Source organism: Chrysemys picta, chromosome 1 (genome assembly GCF_011386835.1).
Source record: "Chrysemys picta bellii isolate R12L10 chromosome 1, ASM1138683v2, whole genome shotgun sequence".
NCBI lineage: Eukaryota > Metazoa > Chordata > Testudines > Emydidae > Chrysemys > Chrysemys picta.
In genome coordinates, this window is record NC_088791.1 from 163,063,108 (window position 1) to 163,080,769 (window position 17,662).

At 42.0% G+C, this 17,662-nt stretch overlaps 1 protein-coding gene across 3 annotated transcripts in view; it reads left to right on the forward strand.

The window, feature by feature from the left end:
- The first annotated feature begins 799 nt into the window (after positions 1–799).
- The window catches only part of CD96 (CD96 molecule), a 92,050-nt gene continuing 75,187 nt past the window's right edge, over positions 800–17,662 (forward strand). The window contains exon 1 of one of the 3 annotated variants that reach the window (XM_008165965.4): positions 800–1,182. The gene's annotated coding sequence lies outside the window, so the exon portion shown is untranslated. Of the gene's footprint in view, positions 1,183–10,103; positions 10,152–17,662 lie in introns of those variants that run through there. The other 2 variants (XM_008165972.4, XM_065574748.1) reach the window with 2 other exon arrangements.

A 17,662-nucleotide genomic window follows, 5' to 3' on the forward strand; every position in this document is an offset into this window, starting at 1 on the left:
CTATCATTTTCTGCCTCTGATGGCTATCCTAAAGTTGACCTCCTGTTTCAACAGATGCTGTGGAATAGACTTTTAAGTCTGGCAGGTGATGCTCTCTCTTTAAAGTCCCTAAGCAGCTGGGACTTGTATAACATTATAGAAGCCTGATGTGGTTGTGGCATGCATAAGTTTCATTAGTAAATGGCTCCACATAGACAATTTAATTTAGAAAAAGGGATGTACCATCCATTTTTTAAACTTAGCTCTGAAACTGCTACACCCCAGAAAGAACAAAGGAATTGAAAACCATAGCTATTAAGTCCTGATGTAATTTTTAAAGCCACCAAAAAGCTTCCGAGACTGGTTGGAAGAAGCTGAAATACAGACATCTCTCCCTACTATTTACTTTCCCTTGCACACAATCTCTCTCTCTCTCGCTCTCACACACTCTCTCACTCACACTCACACTCACACACGTTCAATTATTTGGGTCTTGATACTTGGCACTGCAGGGCTAAATAACAGGATTTACTTACCTACTGCAGGAAACATCTAGTGACCTACATATCTGTTCATGATTAATGATGAACAAGAAAGGTAAAATGTTAATCAGATTTTTTAAAAACATGAATTCTGTAAGTGGCATCAATGTTTTTTTTTTAACTGAAGTGTGAAAAGATGCAATAGACCAGCTTGACTTAAAACAATGCACAGATGGGTGTCTGATTGATATGTTAAGTAGCTGTCGCATTATAGACAAAAAGTGAGAGTGGCAAATGTTTGAAATATGTTACTTAAAGTTAATAGTTGTTGGGGGAATAAGGAGGAGTTGAGCAGAACTTGTTAGCCGTTCCTTCAGGTCTTTGTAGAATTCTTGGAGGCCCTTTTAGATGGAAGCAGAAGGTGGGGCAGGCAGAGGCCATGTGTCTGTAGGTTGGCTATACAGAAATCATCAGGCTTGATTTTGCAGGAGCGTTGTACGAGGGTTTTGTTTGTTTTGTACCATATGAGTCTGCACAAACCAAGAGCTTCAAAGCAAAAGGAAAGCAGCCAGATTCTGAGTTTTGAGTGACACCCCCAAAACTGATTTTTGTGCTGCAAATCTGTAAACTGGAGTGCATCATTTTAAAGGTCTGTGAAGCTCCATGAACGTATCACTACACCCAGGCTGAGATTAGGATTGCAGTGAAATCTGAAACCCAGGTGAGTTGCATTTTTGTTTTAAAATGTCTATGCTGCTTTCCTGGTATATAGAACTTTAGTAAATACACATGATTCTCTGTCCCACTTAGCTGATTTGGAATCTCTCATTGCAATGGATGGAATCTGGGCTAAGAATCATATTTCAGTGCTATGCTAGGCACTTAAAGAATCATTAAAGCTTTCCACCTGTTTAGTTGAGAGACCTGTATAAGGTTGTGACTAATTTACTATTGGAGTAAATAACAATTCTTTGAAACTGTTCTAGCCACAAACAAGAAATGTTTGGGGACGGGGAGAACCATGAGGAAGTACATAAGTAAGTGGTACAAGAAAATGCTAAAAAATGGACAGAGGCACTCTTGCGGTGTCAGAGTAGATTGTGTTCTGTGTTTGTACTTCACCTAGCACAGTGAGTCCTGGTCATGACTAGGGTCCTTAGGTGCTTTGGTAATGCAAATAATAAATAATTATAATTATTAGAGGATCAAGAGGGAGGGGACAGCAGCTTCTGTTGTGTTGGGAGAATGGAGTTGTGATGCTATATGGAATATGTCTGACCATGTATAATAATATTGATCCCAATATTACAAAGTTGCAATGAATCTTACAAAATATGCCATGTAAGGTATCAGTGGAAAAGTTAGGATTTTCTAAATATGATAATCTTGTTTATATTTTTGTATCATCTTTGTTTCACGAGTTATAAGTGTGGTATATTTGTATCTCACATCTGTGCTATGTTTCTGGGTGACACCCCCAGACAGATTGACATCGGCACTATCTAGCCTGCTTGATGGCCTATCAAGGGCAATCAGCAGTATAATGAACCCATTGAGAGAAGCCAGGGGCTATGCCTCTGCGTCAGCAGGACATGTAGGAATGTGCCTGTGGACAAGGGACTCCAAGTACTTTTCCATACCCATGTGCTGTGAGCTTGTGTTTGGGACAAAGGATGTACACGCCACGTGACAAGGGATATAAAAAGGCAGCTGTATCATCTCCATTTTGTTTTCAATTGTGCTTCTCTTGTACCGGTAAGTCTTCTGTGTTACTTCCACCCCTGCTGGTGAATCTAAGTATAGTGTTAACCACCAGGTTTGGGAGAATCTGCTCTCCTTTTTGTAGCCTGGCCTAGGGTGACCAGACAGCAAGTTTGAAAAATCGGGACGGGGGTGGGGGGTAATAGGAGGCTATATAAGAAAAAGACCCAAAAATTGGTATTGTATAAAATTGGGACATCTGGTCACCCTAGCCTGGCCTGACCTGGGCATTTTCAGTGTGGGTTGCCCTAGACACCTCAGGTCACAGATGTAAGGGGCCATCCCAGCCCAAAAAGTACAAATAATCCCTGCGAAAAAGTTGAGTTCATGGTGATTGGGATACGCTGCAGCAGTGCTTTTGTTAAGCTGCCTTTACTGGTGTGGCTACTAAGGATTAAGGATCAGCAGCAATCAAGGGCCTACATTTTCAAATGAGACTACCTTTGAGTGCCCAGGCCGGAGTAACCTTAAAGGCATCAGATTTTCACTAAGTACTAAGCACCTGCCCTCTGAAAATCAGGCACCCTTTAAGGTGGGGTCAAACTAAGCTCCCCCAAAATGGAGGCATTCCTGGTCAGATTAGAAAATTTAGATCTAAAGCTGTCAGAGCCTTCATCTTGTTGGCTAGACTCCCAAGGAAGGTGGTGGTGGTAAGTCTAGCTTCTGCCACAAACATGCAGAGGGAAGTTAATACTGCACCTCTACGTACAGGATGAATAAACTTGGCCTAGTGGTTGATGTGACATTTTCTAAAAACGTCTCAAAAGAAAACACATCAAAGCTTGCTTAAAAAATGAAAGGTGCAGGACACGCTGCATGAGAAGTCCAAAAAGAAGTGTCAGCTATTATTAATTTCCGGCTTTTAAATAGCTATAGGTTTGTGTAATGCATTTTGACAGACAAAATAATTCACAAAAGCAAAGGTGGTGGATTTAGGAAACCATCTCTGATAGAAAAATCCTTCTCTCAGTTCATTGCTGTTTTTTCAGTTTTTGAAGTATTAATTCCTCCATGTGAATCCTGCTTGTCACATGGGGGAAGAAAGGTTCATTCCTGTGGATGAAATAAATCACTTTAAGTACAGCATTGGAAAGAAATGAGCTTTGAAACCTGCCCCAGTGCAACAATTCACTTCTAACCAACAGCCATTTTTGCACATGAAAATGAAAGGCTAGTTGTTTGCTTATTTTTCTATAGCAATTATCTCTTTAAAGGATGTTTTTCTGGTTTTGCCTTGCAGATTAAAATCTGAATTGCTAATAATCAAGATTTTTGCTGTCTTGTTGTAAAATGCTTGCAGCATTATTAGAAGCAATCCAAGCTATGATGAATGATAACCTATGCCTTGAAGTAAATTTGAGTATAAAAGCCTGTACGACAGGAAAGACTCTTCCTTTCTCATTTAGTGCACTTGGTAGAAAAGGGAAAAGAGTTAATATCCAGTAGGTCCAATTACATTACAATTGAGAAATTTAAAATAGAAGATTTAAGTACAAGGCCCACTTGCTCTTAATTCCAGCTCTCTCTTGATTCTGACTTTATATTGGTCAATGCAGATGCTATTACGTTTACGCTGATGTAAACACATTTCAAAACAATTAAGATCTGTATTTGGAAGGAGGTGAGGAGGGCAGCGGAGAGTATACTTCATTTACTGTAATCTGATCTAATTGCCTAACCTTTTAATTATCCACGTTTGTTGTGTTCATCTTGAAAGTAAGAGTGAGCTTTGTCTCACCATGTGTTGCTTGTGTCTGTCATGGTTTTTTCTCTGCGGTAACTGTATGTGGTGTGCCTCTTATGTAGTCAGGGCTAATAATTTATGGTGTAAGTGAGTAGCGCTTTCGTGACATCAGGAGAAGTTGTGACTGCATACATCACTGAAGAATTTGGCCCAGGGTTTCCAGGATGATAGAAACTATCTAATAAAGGTAATACAATGAATGGAGGATGTTAGAAAAATACCAGCATTTTACAGAAAGGAAAAACTAAGGCTAGTACTTTGATGCACAAACAAAACAAGGAAACGTATTTCAAACTCATGGATCATAAAGATAAAAAGTTGTAGCCCCAAACATCAGGGCCGGCTCTATCATTTTTGCCGCCCCAAGCCCAAAAAAAAAAAAAAAAAAAAGCCTCCCGGACTGCTGCCTGAAATGCCGGACCAAAAGAAAGAAAGAAAGAAAAAAAAAAAAGACGCTTGGACTGCCGCCCCAACAATGGATGGAATGCTGCCCCTTAGCATGTGCCACCCCAGGCACGTGCTTCCTCTGCTGGTGCCTGGAGCCGGCCCTGCCAAGCATTCTGTGTCCATGGATATCAGGACTCAGAAAGAGAGACTTGCCAGAGTGCTGTTAATCTAGGCAGGCTGTACATGGATATACACTTGAAGATATAATCAAAGCCCTGTCTATGAAGGTTTTACACATCAGCACCATAATCTTGAAATCAATTCTTTACTTGCAGTGGGTGTAAGGATGTAGAAATTGGTACGATATGGCATGCACTACTTTTCACGTCAAAACACCTTAGCAGCCAAATTTTGAATATACTGACAAAGATTACTGATCATCTTATATGTGTTATGTGAACAGATGGGCATTACTGGAGTCTTTCCTAGGGAAAATAAAAGTGTGGCTGGGTTTCTTAGAATCTACTAATTGCAGACCTGGCAAACTAAAATCTTTCAACTGATCACACGAAGTCCTTTGCACACTTTGCCTAATAACGTGATACTCTCAAATCAGCTAGGAATAAAAACCCATAAAGAGATGATCTTTGCTCTGGTTTCAGGTGTTACTTAAAATGTCTCAAAATGAATTGAAAACTGTCCTGGACTAAGGCTGATAATGGGATCCAGTCTTAAGCATCTCCAGCTCATTTTTTACTAGATTTTAAATGAAGAAAGCTTAGACTCACTCAGGCTTTATATGTCCCATAGGCAATTAGTTAGAGTTACCTTTACTTGATTGAAATATGTTGGCTTTCTATCAGTGAGACAGATCTGAGAGTTACTGGCAAAGAAGTGGAAAATTAAGGTTATGAAAATGAAGAATTTTCCCTAAGGGAAGGATATCCACACTAAATTAAACTGATGGAAACTTTAGGGGGCCCTGTAATAAGGATGGTACCACAAATGGTCAGTAGGGCTTGTTGTTAATCATAGGGGTTTGTAGGTAAGACTGAGAAGGATCAGTATGGTCAGGTTATAGAACCATTAAGTATTATTAAACTAAGCTGACAGCAGACAACTACTAATAGCACATATACAGTATTATTGCATGTATTTTAGTGTTTGTGACTGGGTCAAAGAACAAGTTTATGTAAGAATATATGAGTTGCCACCCTGCCAGTATCCTGTCTTTGACAGTGGCCTATACCAGAGCTTCAGGGCAAGTGTGCTCAACAGGGCAAATGTAGAATGATCCACGCCTGTCTTTCACTCCCAGCTTCTGGTAGTCAGAAGTTTGGGGTCAATCTGAGCATGAGGTTACATCCCTTACTATCTTGGCTAATAGCTATTGATGAATTTATCCTCCATCTACTTATCCAGTTCTTTTTTGACCGCAGTTATACTTTTGACCATTACAACATCCCATAGCAATGAGTTCCACAGGTGACTTGTGCATTTTGTGAAAAGTACTTCCTCTTGTTTGTATTAAATCTGCTGCTTTTGAGTTACATTGGGTTGACCCATGGTTTAAAGCAAAAGTCACTACAATTTCATGAATGTCTGCAAGTTAACTGTGCTATGCTTAATTGTTCTTCATGTTGAATACATTATTGATCCATTGTATTCCAATTTGCATTTAGTTACAATTGAAATTCAAAGTTTCAGAGATGAGATTTGGGTTTAGTCAAGTGCCTGGCGTTTGGGTGCTGATCAGAATACCTTGTTTGAGGGGAAAATGGAGCCACTTGACCCTCTTTAAAGTTCTCACAACAGGTACTTCTTCCTTCCAGCCACAAGTCCTGTAATGGCTTCCACGCATCCTCTTTCCAAATAACCCTTTCCAAATAACCCCCCTCATTTTCCCTTAACTAACTTGTTCTCTGCTAGAAAGAGGCTAGTATATCTTCTTTCCAACAGTAAGGTACCTGTTTTAAGTGGCAGTTGGGTGGCCTCCTCCCAGTCTCTCCAGTTCCATCGGTCAGTTTGCTCATTCAACATAGCAGGATCATGACTGTTTAACTTGGTTCTGCCCCTTTAAATCTAAAAATGACCTGAAGCTGACACTGTAGTCCAATGTGAGCCCTTATAATTTCAGAGGAACACAGGTGGGTTGGGAATGGTTATCATACTGTATTACCAATAGGTTGCATGTAACAAGAGTCATCAAAGCAAGCTGTGACTTGTATGTTCCCCACTCTGGAACGAATGGGCTTTTGGAGCTACAAAGGTGGTTATATATTTCTTAGTCTGGAGAAAAGCAATTTCCTGCACTTAAATCTCCGTATCCCTTGCCCCAAAGTTGTTGAACCTCTTGAGTTTACAGTCTCCTGCTTCAGCAGCCAAATAAATTCCTGCAGCAAGGTAAATGTGGAGGTAACAAACCATGCATGCATGTACACAGCATCCATCTTTAACAGTGCAGCTGATAGTGTCACAGAATGTTCTGCTGCACATGCCAAGTTCCACATTCTCAAGTCTTCGCACCTTAGGTTAAAGCATTTCTTTTCTATTTGAGCAAAGCTTGTGCTACTCATGAGGGCCTATTAACATGGGCATGGCCTAAGCCTGCAAGGTCTTACTCACAAGAAGAAATACTTTGACCTCAATGGCCCTGTTCACATGAGTAAAACATGAGGATGGGAGACTGAGTTTGAAGTTTGCATTCAGCCATATCTGAGTTGTGTCAGCGGGAGAGGTGATTAGCGATAGCGAATAGTTTAGTTCTCCAACTGCAAAACTGCTGATGTTGCTCTCCTGCACCCAGGAGTAATAAAGGGGAGAACATTGTCTTTGGGCTGACGGGAAGAAAAAATACAGTTTCAAAGGGGAATATTGTGGAAAGTTGTGCCTGTAAGGCAAGAGGCGTTAGAATGGAAACTACTAACCACTGTAACTAGAAAAGAAAGGAAGTGTGGTCACAGTCAGTGCTCGTGCTATTTTCTTGTTGAGGCTAAAGCCATAATGCACACTTAGCAAAGCTGATCATTGTCCCAAACCTTAGTGAAACAGAGTTGCCATTGAGGAAGATGGGGAGGGGCTATGTTGTAAGGGGATACAAAAGAACTGTGATGAGCTAGTGAATGAAGACAGTGGCCATCTTTGCTAAGGGCAAACTGTGGCTTCAGATCTATCTAGGACAGTAGGAAATGCTGTCCATTTTGAAAGAGCAATTCTTCATCAGTGGCTCTGAAGAAGAATCATATTCTTCAGTCACTTAAGCGTCAAAACTTATTTCCAAAAAGCTACCCATTGCATTGCATATACTCAAGATTCAATTCTCTGCTAGTTTCTTAGATAGACAACACTTGAGTGAAAATCATTTGGGACAAAAAAAAAGTCAGATGTAGAGTGCTCAGTTTCTCTAAGGACTCATTCTTAATTGCACTCAGAAACAGATTGACTTGAAAATTCATTCACTACTCACCGTGCTGTCATTTGGGGGAGTGTACAATATACCTCATCCATAACAAAGAGGCTGTAGCTATAGAGCTTCAACTGGCAACTCCAGAAATATTGGTGTCAGATTGCAATCAGTGGGCTGTTTACCTGGAGTCCCTTTGCTTGATTCAGATTATAGTTGCTGGCAGGGCAATATCCCCTCTGCTTTGGAATATACTCACTCCCATGGCTTGAAATAGTCCAAGTGTATTGAGTTTCCAGGATGTTTCAAGTTGCTTGTATTCCAGTATTGCCTAGAAGCTGCAACCAGTGTCAGGATCCCAATTGGCTAGGCTCTGTATATAGGTATAAGGAAGTCCCCAACCTCAAATCTAAATGGACAAGATTACAAGGGCAAAAGTTGAAAGAGAGTAAATTATTATCCCAGGTCCAGGGAGCCGAGGTACAGAGCAATGAAGTGATTGATCAGGAGAAGCTGGTGAATGAATGAGAGGCACATGGGATGGTTTAAATGTCAGGCCACAACTTTATGAATTATACATTGGGTGGGGCACTATGCTGCCACTTTCCCCCTGCTTTCAGATTTCAGGCATTTAATTGGTTCCCATGCAGATTACAAACTAAACAATGACTCAGAATCTATCCCTGGTCTATCTCACGGACTCAGGTCCTGTTGTGAAACCTCTAGCCATCCCCCTTGCATAAGAAGGGTGGTGTGGCAGAGGCCCAGAGGCTGGGCAGAGTTGGGGGGAACCTCAGTTATCAAAGACTTCAGACTCCTCTCCCCCCTGAGTGCAAGGTCCAACTATGAAATCCTGGGTCTTGTTTGGGTACTGGCTCCTTTACCTTTACCCACATTGGACACCAGCTGCAGGTTGTGGCAAGTCAGTAACCTTAGTTAACAGCATTATAGAAACCTTGAATCCTATAGTTTCCAACCCAACTATGCCTCCATGAGACTGCGAGGACGGTGAAAAAACCCACTTGCCCATATGTCAACTTGGCCCAAGATCCCTGAAAAATGGTGATCAGTCAGACTGACAGCATCATAAGCAGCACAATGCTAATCTACAATTAATGGGAGGAAGGGCCGGGCAGTTAATCAGAGAGAAGGAGGCTTTTGAAAAGCCCGGGCTAGCTTAAAATAGCAAAGGGGTGGGAGCAGTTGGCAGCCAATCAGCTGGCCTCCTTTCCCCCCTTGCCCAGCCAATGGTTACATGGAGAACTGAAGTAGATAGGGAATAAGGGAGGGCACTCTCTTCTCCCCCTCCCCCCACTACATGTACTTCTCTGATTCCCTGCTGTACAGTCAAAGGTCCTAAAGGCAGTAATGGGGTATTTGCCCAAGTTCACATGAAGTGTGTCAGAGGAGGGACCTAAAACCCAGGTGTCCTGAGTCCCATTCAATTGCCTTAACCATTAAACACATGCGATACATTTAGGATGAGGGTTGCTTAATACTTGTAAATATTTTTGGGCTTGGCCCAATTTTTCTCTGAGTGTGAGGATAAGATAGTATTCTTAATACTTGTGTATAGTGGTTGCACTTGAAGGTTTGTTAAAAGAACCTCGCGCTTGGGATAGATAATTATAGGCAGCTAAATTCGCATGTTTTAAATCTGCCACTGGGTGTTAGGGTTATACAAGGCACATATAGATGGGGGGGGAAAAATTGTACCAATATGACTAATAAAATACTGTAGTCCATCCTGAGGTTTGTAATTTCCATCTACTCTCCTTATATTTGTACTTATAGTTCTTGCTGCCAATGCTTGATGTCTGCCAGAGTGACCCACTTTGGGAAGTCAGTCTGGGTCATGCTTGTGATCATCCATATCCTGGGGTGTGGACAACATGAACACTGTTCACAGCCAGACCCATTAACTAATATGTTCCTATGTAACTCTGTAATCTGCGTGAGTCTTCTTCCAAGATACCAGTTGAGATGGCCAGGCAAAATAAGAACCAAAGATGGATGTAAATACTATTCACATGGACACCAAAATCCTTCAGGTTGGCTCCAACTGTAGGATGTCTGCAGACCCCTACCAGTGAAGTCAAAATAATGCATGTGCTTGTTCCAAGAAAAAACAAGACCAGAACATGTTGCTTAAATTGAGCAAATGAAGATAGAAACTTCTGACTGAAGCAAGGTGGTGGGGGATGATCTTGTGATTAGGACACTAGATGGAGTCCCAGGTGATCTGGGTTCAACTTTCAGTTCTGTCACAGATTTTCCATGCACACTTTGATAGCTCACTTCATCTCTCATTAACCCATCAATAAAACTGCGGTCTATTTGCTTAACATTGGTCTTGGCACGAAAGTTAATATCAATGATGCACTCAGTTGTTGAGGTAAGAGTCAGAAAAGTAGCTGGGGCAGAGGCAGAAGGGTCTAAACTCACTTGATTTGGTTTTCAGTATGAATACTCAGCTATAACTTTTATTTTTATTGATTTGATATTTTATTTTACTTGTATTTCAGTGTTATTTATTTGTATTATAGTAAAGCCTGTAGTGAAAATGCATGGGCAACAGATAACTTAGATAAAAAATACTGAGAGAGTGGGAAAACCGGCAGACTAAATGAGGCTTCAGAAATGGTCTTGCTGACCTTTCTAGTCAGGTGGTGTCAGGCAGGTCAACATCTTGTAGTCACTGATTTTTGGCAGCCCAGCATTTATAATGACCTTGCTCCCTGACCCTTTGCCATTTCCTTCTTTCATTGCAGAGCAGAACTGACCAAGTACAGGGTAGGTACCCAGCCAGCTTAGAATAGGTTTTGAGAGGTCTAGTAACAGGAGTTAATTAGATTCCATGGAGAGCATATTGTTGCAGTAGTAGTCCTACTCTGTATTTGTGAATCTGTGGTTCCAGACAGGGTGTATGATTGGAGAAGGAGACTGTAGGCCCATATAATTCTTCTTGAATCCCCTATGAATGTAATACTGTTAAGTCAGAATCACCAGGCAGCAATGTTGTTTTGTTTCTATTTGTTTTTTGCATAGAAGCCCAGTTCACTTCAAAAGAAATGCTCTCTTGCTAGCCTTGTGATGTAAATTTATTTCTCAAGGAGCTGTGGCAAGCAGCAGAAGAGTTGGATCTCTGCGTTAATCCCCCAATCTCTGAATTCTTGAGCCCAGGGTGCTCTCTGGGAACCAGGCCTTGAGTTTATTGGCTGAAATACACAACTGGCTGTAGGCTTCTCTACATGGCTGCACAGTTTGGACTAGAGGGGTGTAAACTTCAGCATGCACTAGCATGCTGTGCTGTAACTGCCCCACATAGACCCTCTATTTGGACCAGAGCAGGATGAGACACATGTATTGTTAGTGGGTTTCACAGAGGAATGGTGAAACATGGTAATCTTGGGTTCCATGCCAGGCAGTGGAGGGGAGTTCTATCTATCTTTCTGTCTGTTTCATCCAAGCTTGACCCCTTCTGCCATGTCCACTCCATTCCATTTCAGTCCTGTCTCTTTCCCATCCCTGGCTCATTGTCCCAGTCCCATCTTCCTTGCCTACTCATTTCTAGTCTGCACTCCCCAGGCTTCTCATCCTAGTTCATCTCCTTGCCCAGCCAGTCAAAGTTGCTCCACCCCACCCCAACTCCACGTCTATTTTGTCCTTCCCTTTCCCCCAACCCCCATTCTCTTTTCTTCACCTTCCCCTACCACTGGCTCCTATTCTCCCTTCCCAGGCTCCCTCACCTAATCTAAGGCATGTCTACACTACAGACCTTACAGCAGTACACCTGTACCGCTGCAGCTGTGCTGCTGTAAGGTCTCCCATGTAGTCACGCTATGTCAGCAGGAGAGAGCTTTCCCACCGGCATAATTAAGCCACCCCCAAGGAGCAACTTCCACCGACATAGTGCTGTCCACACCGGCACTTGTCAGTGAAACTTGTGTTGGTTGGGGGTGGTTTTTTTTTTTTCTCCACACCCCTGACCGACAAAATGCTAGTATAGACAAAGCCAAAGTTTGTCACAACCCTGCTTCTCGTCAGACCTATCTGCCCTCTCTACCTTTCCCCACTCTCCTCCCACTGGTTGCCAGTCCCAGTTTCCCACCTCCTCTCAACTCCTAGTTCAGCCTGTACTGCTCTCCCTCCTTGTCCAACCATTCTGAGCCTCCTCTTCCCCTTCTCTCCCCAGTCAACCAGTCTTAGTCTCCCTGCATTACCCTCCAACTCCCCCTCTCTTTGCCCAACCAGTCTCAGATTTTTCATGGGGATGGCAAAAGGTATATCCCTGACACCATGATCACTCCATCCCAAATCTCAAGTCCCTGCTCCAAAACATGGGGGTGTTATAGCTTCTCCAAGCAAAAAAGTTGCTAGAATTGTTTAACATTGTGAAACAATGCTTTTTCCCTTAACCTTGTCCTTGGAAATGGCTGAGCTGTTGTGGCTGAAACTTTCCAAATATCTGGAATGGAAGATTTCAGCCTAAATGATTAAAATTGGGCCAAGCTATAAGCAACTGAAAACATGGTCTTATAATGGGAAGTGTCAGGCTATCTTAAGAGGCGGTGCTGCCTGTCCCACCAACAATGCCAGTCCCTGTCCCTAAGAGTTTAAATCCAAAAAAAAAAATGACACATGCGGGTGGGAGATGGGGCAACAAGTTCCACGGAATGTGCAATGGAAACGAATTCCATTAAAACCCAAATACTCCACCCAGCTGCCATTTATTCTGTATAATGCTCCACGTGTTAAAGTATTTATTTAAAGTTTTGTGTAAACATGTATTTCAACTAGTTGTTATAGCCCTCAATCTGTAAAGCCAGCTGGCTAATGTACCATGAGTACATCTGTACTGGGCTCAATATGGACAATAACTACCATTTCAAATGAATGAAAATACTAGACAAATAGCACATAAAAATAGCTGGGTTTGACATAACATCTGCAAGCCCCAATAATATTATATTAGTATATCTGTGCTAACTCAATCTCGGCTTTAGGTTTTCCAGGCTGTGTGATTTGAGGTTACAGTAAGAGAACCATATGGATACATCTTGTTTCAGCTTCTGCTACTGTAATGTTAGATTGAAGATGCAGTCTGTATTTGTGTGAGCTATTTGGTGTTTTCTTTGCTGTGAGTTCAGTGTTTTCTCTTGTTTTAATAATGTTGGTAAAGCTGCAAGCTATAAGGTCATAGTCCTCCATTAAAGGGGTTATCCTCGTCCTGGTACCCTGCAGTTCTCCGAGTAAGTGATGCAGAACAAGGAGCAAAACTATTATTCATCAAAGAGGGAGCATCGTTTAATAGGGTGTGCATGCATATGTGCAAACACATTAATATCTGTTTGTGTGTCTATGATGTTCCTCTTAAACAGATATCTATGTACCATGTGTGATTTTGAGACTATGTATTAGAATAAGGAGGTATTTCTAGGTTTTAGAAATACTCTGCAGTACTTGGGAACAATTATGGTAGTATTACATAGACTATGTAAGGTTACAGGATGGAGGCTAAGGAAGATGGTAATTTAATGGATAAGTTTGTTGTACCTATAGATATTAACTGGCTGTCAGGGTAATCCTTGTAAGCCTCTGGGTACTCTTAACCTTACTAATACAGGAGTTAATGAATATGCTTTTATATTAGCTTTCATTGACCATTTTTAGGATTATTTCACAGCACTGAGCATTAAGAATGTATCAAGTAGATCAATAAACCAATCTGCAAAATAATTAGACAGTATCCCAGATATTGGACTAAACCTTTTAAACTTATTTTAAGACACAATTGCAGGTAATCCAATAAATTGGATTAATTAGAAATAATTGCCAAACAACTCCATGCATTCACAGTGTTTTAAAATATTATTTATCTTGCTTGGTTTACCGTTTAGTTATGGACAACAAATTGTTGGTATAGTCTTCAACAATAAAGTTAAAGAAAATGTAGATAAGCGTGATGTATTCAACTCCACAAGGCTTGATGAAATGCATCTTAGAGTACTTGGGGAACCTACCTGAAGTCATCTCAAAACTATTGGCTATTATTTTTGAGAACTCACAGAGTATGGATGAGGTCTTGGAGGACTAAGGTACTATGTTTGCCATTCTCATCTTCAAAAAAGGGGAAAACTAGGACCTGGGAAATTATAGACAAGCAAGCCTAACTTCAATACCTGGGAAGATCCTGGGACAAATTATTAAACAATCAATTTGTTCAAACCTGGAGTATAATAAAGTGATAAGTAACAGCCAGCATGAGTTTGTCAAGAACAAATCATGCCAAACAAATCTAATTTCCTTCTTTGACAGGGTGAAAGACCTCATGGGTTGGGGAAAGCAGTAGAGATGATGTAAATGATTTTGGTAAGACTTGACACTGTCCCAAATGACATTCTCACAAGCAAATTAGTGAAATATGGTCTAGATGAAATTACAAGAAGGTGGGTGCACAACTGGTTGGCAAAACATACTCAAAAAGTAGTTATCAATGGTTCAATGTCAAACTGGGAGAACATATCTAGTGGGATCCCAGAAGGTCTATACTGAGTCAGGTACTATTCAATATTTTCATTAATGACTTGGATGGTGAAGTGGAGAGTGTACTTACACTATTTGCAGTTGACATCAAGCTGGGGAGGGGTTGCAAGCACTTGGGAGGACAGGATTAGAATTCAGAATGATCTTGCTCAATTGGAAAACTGGCCTGAAATCAACAAAATGAAATTCAATAAAGACAAGTGCAAAGTACATCACTTAAGAAGGAAAATCTCATGCAGAACTACAAAATAAAGCTAGGCAGCAGTACTGCAAAAAAGGATCTGGGGATTATAGAGGATCACAGGCAGAGTACGAGTCAACAACGTGATGCTACAGAGAAAAAGGCAAATGTCATTCTGGGATGTACTAACAAGTGTGGTATGCAAGACACAGGAGATAATTGTTCCACATTAGTGAGGCATCAGATAGAGTGCTGTTTCCAGTTTTGTAGACCACACTTTAAGAACAAGGTGGACAAATTGGAGAGAGTCCAGAAGACAGCAACAAAAATGAGAAAAGGTTTAGAAAACTTGACCTATGAGCACTAGCACCAGAACTGGCAAGGCCAAGGGACCATGCCTCCCTCCCCTCCCCACCCCCACTTTTTAACAAAACAAATATCTGCAGGATATTTAAGTATTAATTCCCCTGCCACCTTGGCCTGGAGGGAGAGCGCCGTGAACTGGCATGGCTGGCCAGCACCCGGGTCCCGCTCTGCATTGAGGCACATGCCGGCAGCTGGGCCTTCACCTATCCACTACCAAAGCTGCGGTGGAGGCTTCTCTTGATGCTGGGGACCTGTTGGATCTGGGAAGCAGGAAGGACCCATCAACCAAGGGCTTCAGGCTGGTCAGCAGGGAGAGTAAGATAAGAAGAGTATGGTGTGAGGTGCTGGGGCTTTGGGGGGGGAGGATTTGGGGGGCAGGGGCTCTGGTAGAGTGGGGACTGGGTTGGGGCTCTAGGAGGGTTGGGATGTTTGGGGGGACTCCCCCCGCCCCCCCCCCCACACACACACACTCACTCACTCTTGCAGTCCTTCTGGCACCTGTGCCTATGAGGAAAGGTTTAAAAAAAAAAAAACTGGGCATGTTTAGACTTGACAAAAGACTGAAGGGGGGAATTTGATAAATCTTCAAATACGTTAAGGACTGTTATGAAGAGGATGGCAATCATTTGATCTCTGTCTGCTAAGAGTTGGACAAAATGTAATAAACTTAGTCTGTAGCAAGGGAAGCTTAAGTTAGGCATTAGGAAAAACATCCTAACTATAAGGATAGCTGAACACTGGAATAGGCTTCCGAAGGAGGTTTTGGAATCCTATCATTAGTTTGTTAGACAGATACCCATCAGGATATTTATATTTAATCCTGCCTCAGCACTGGTGGCCTTTTGAGGTCCCTTCCAGCCTACATTGCTAATTCTACAAGGGTTGGTACCCTAAAATTACAGCAGCCAGTTTTCTTCAGAATAATGAGTCTTTGGCTGAGGAGATGTCTTATTCATGTGCTAAGAATTATTTGCAAAGTGCTTGAAGTTATGCAAAGATGACAATGCAGGAAGGTTTCTGTTTATGGTTTTATCAGTATCCTGTTGTGGGTGACTTGTTATTGGGTATATCTCAGTTCTGTGACAGTCAACAAATACGAACGACACTCAGGAGATGAAAGAGAGGTGTGTGTGCGCCCTTCAACTAAGCTTTGCTTCACAGATCTATTTGCTCTAGGGTGACCAGACAGAAAGTGTGAAAAAATCAAGACAGAAGGTGGGGGATAATAGGAATCTATATAGGAAAAAGCTGCAAATATTGGGACTGTCCCTATAAATTGGGACATCTGGTCACCTTAATTTGCTCAGCATTTCACAATTTTCCTAGCTGTACTATAAAAAAAAAAATACAGTATTGCACTCGTTAGCAAAGCCTTTCTAACCCTGTACAGACAAAATTTGTATCTCACCACACTAGTGTATTTTCTGTCTACAGTATGTATCCATGTAGGGGAGACCGGATGGAGTGTTTTGACACTGCACGGAGTTCTCCCAATAGCTTTTCTGCTTTAACTCCCACGACGACTACTCCTGAAAATGACCAGGCATCACCCTCCTGTCTGCTCTCTGCCTTTTTCCTCCCTTTTGAAAAAAAGTCAGTAGCTCAGCTCCTTACTTCCCCCCCCTTCACCACTCCTGCTCCACCTTGCTGGGGTACAGCCCCTACTCCCTGCTTCCTTGAAATCAGAGGCTGGCAGTTGCCTGCTGTTCCTGCCTTTCTCCCACTTGGACCTGTTGTGCTGTTCCTGAGCTGGGGGGAGGAGCTGCTCAAACTCTGGGTCTACTTGGATTCTGGCCCAAAGGGGCTGAAAGACAACAATGCTCTGATCACATCACTTGGTTTATACTTGCAATGGAAGGTGGAGCTTGCAGGGTTTAGAGGCAGCCAGTCCCACCAGCTCTTGCCTCTCCAGAATGCACTCTGTAGTGCTACACAGAAGGGTATAGAGGCCACCAGCCCCTCCTTGTACTTCCCTAATGCTCCATTGTGCTGCTTACAAGAACAATGAACAGACATCATCTACCTGGAGAACACGTTGTTGTATAAATTGCGAGGCTTTATCCCCATTACCTCCTCCTTGATAGTAACCACTGAAGTATGTATCTTTATGAGGATCAGAGCGGTGCTGACAGAAATCTTTATGTACAAAAATGAGGCAACAAACTTTCTACTATTTGGTGTTGCTGCTGCCTGGGACAGCACTGGACTGGACTGCTTTGTTTCTGCCCCCAGCAGAGTGTGTCAAAGGAAACCAAAGTCTGCATGAAGAGATGTGGTGTATCTATACGTCCTGGAGGACTAATTAATCTAGAGCATTGCCACTGTATTGTTGTGCCTGTGAAGTCAGGATGCCATGATATCAGGAGTTTGCTTATACATGACTAGGAGAATGAGAGAAGAAACTATGTAATATAAGAAAAGCAAAATAAGACTAGATTGAGTTGTAATAAAGTTTTTATTACCCCAATTCATAGGTTATTTAATCCCTGTGCTTGGATTAGAGATCTGTGGCCACTACTGTCAACTGTGCAGCGTGACCTGCCTTTCTCTTTGCAAAGGGCAGCTGAACACTTCCAGTCTCCATTACTAACTCTTTAGTGCACTCACCAGAGGCTTCAAGCGCTTTGAGTGCACTCAGCAAAGGCTGCTACAAGGCTAAGAGTAAGTCTACATGGCAATCAGAGATGGGAACCTAATGCCCCTACTCTACTTTCGCTACATTGATGACATCTTCATCATCTGGACCCATGGAAAAGAAGCCCTTGAGGAATTCCATCATGATTTCAACAATTTCCACCCTGCCATCAACCTCA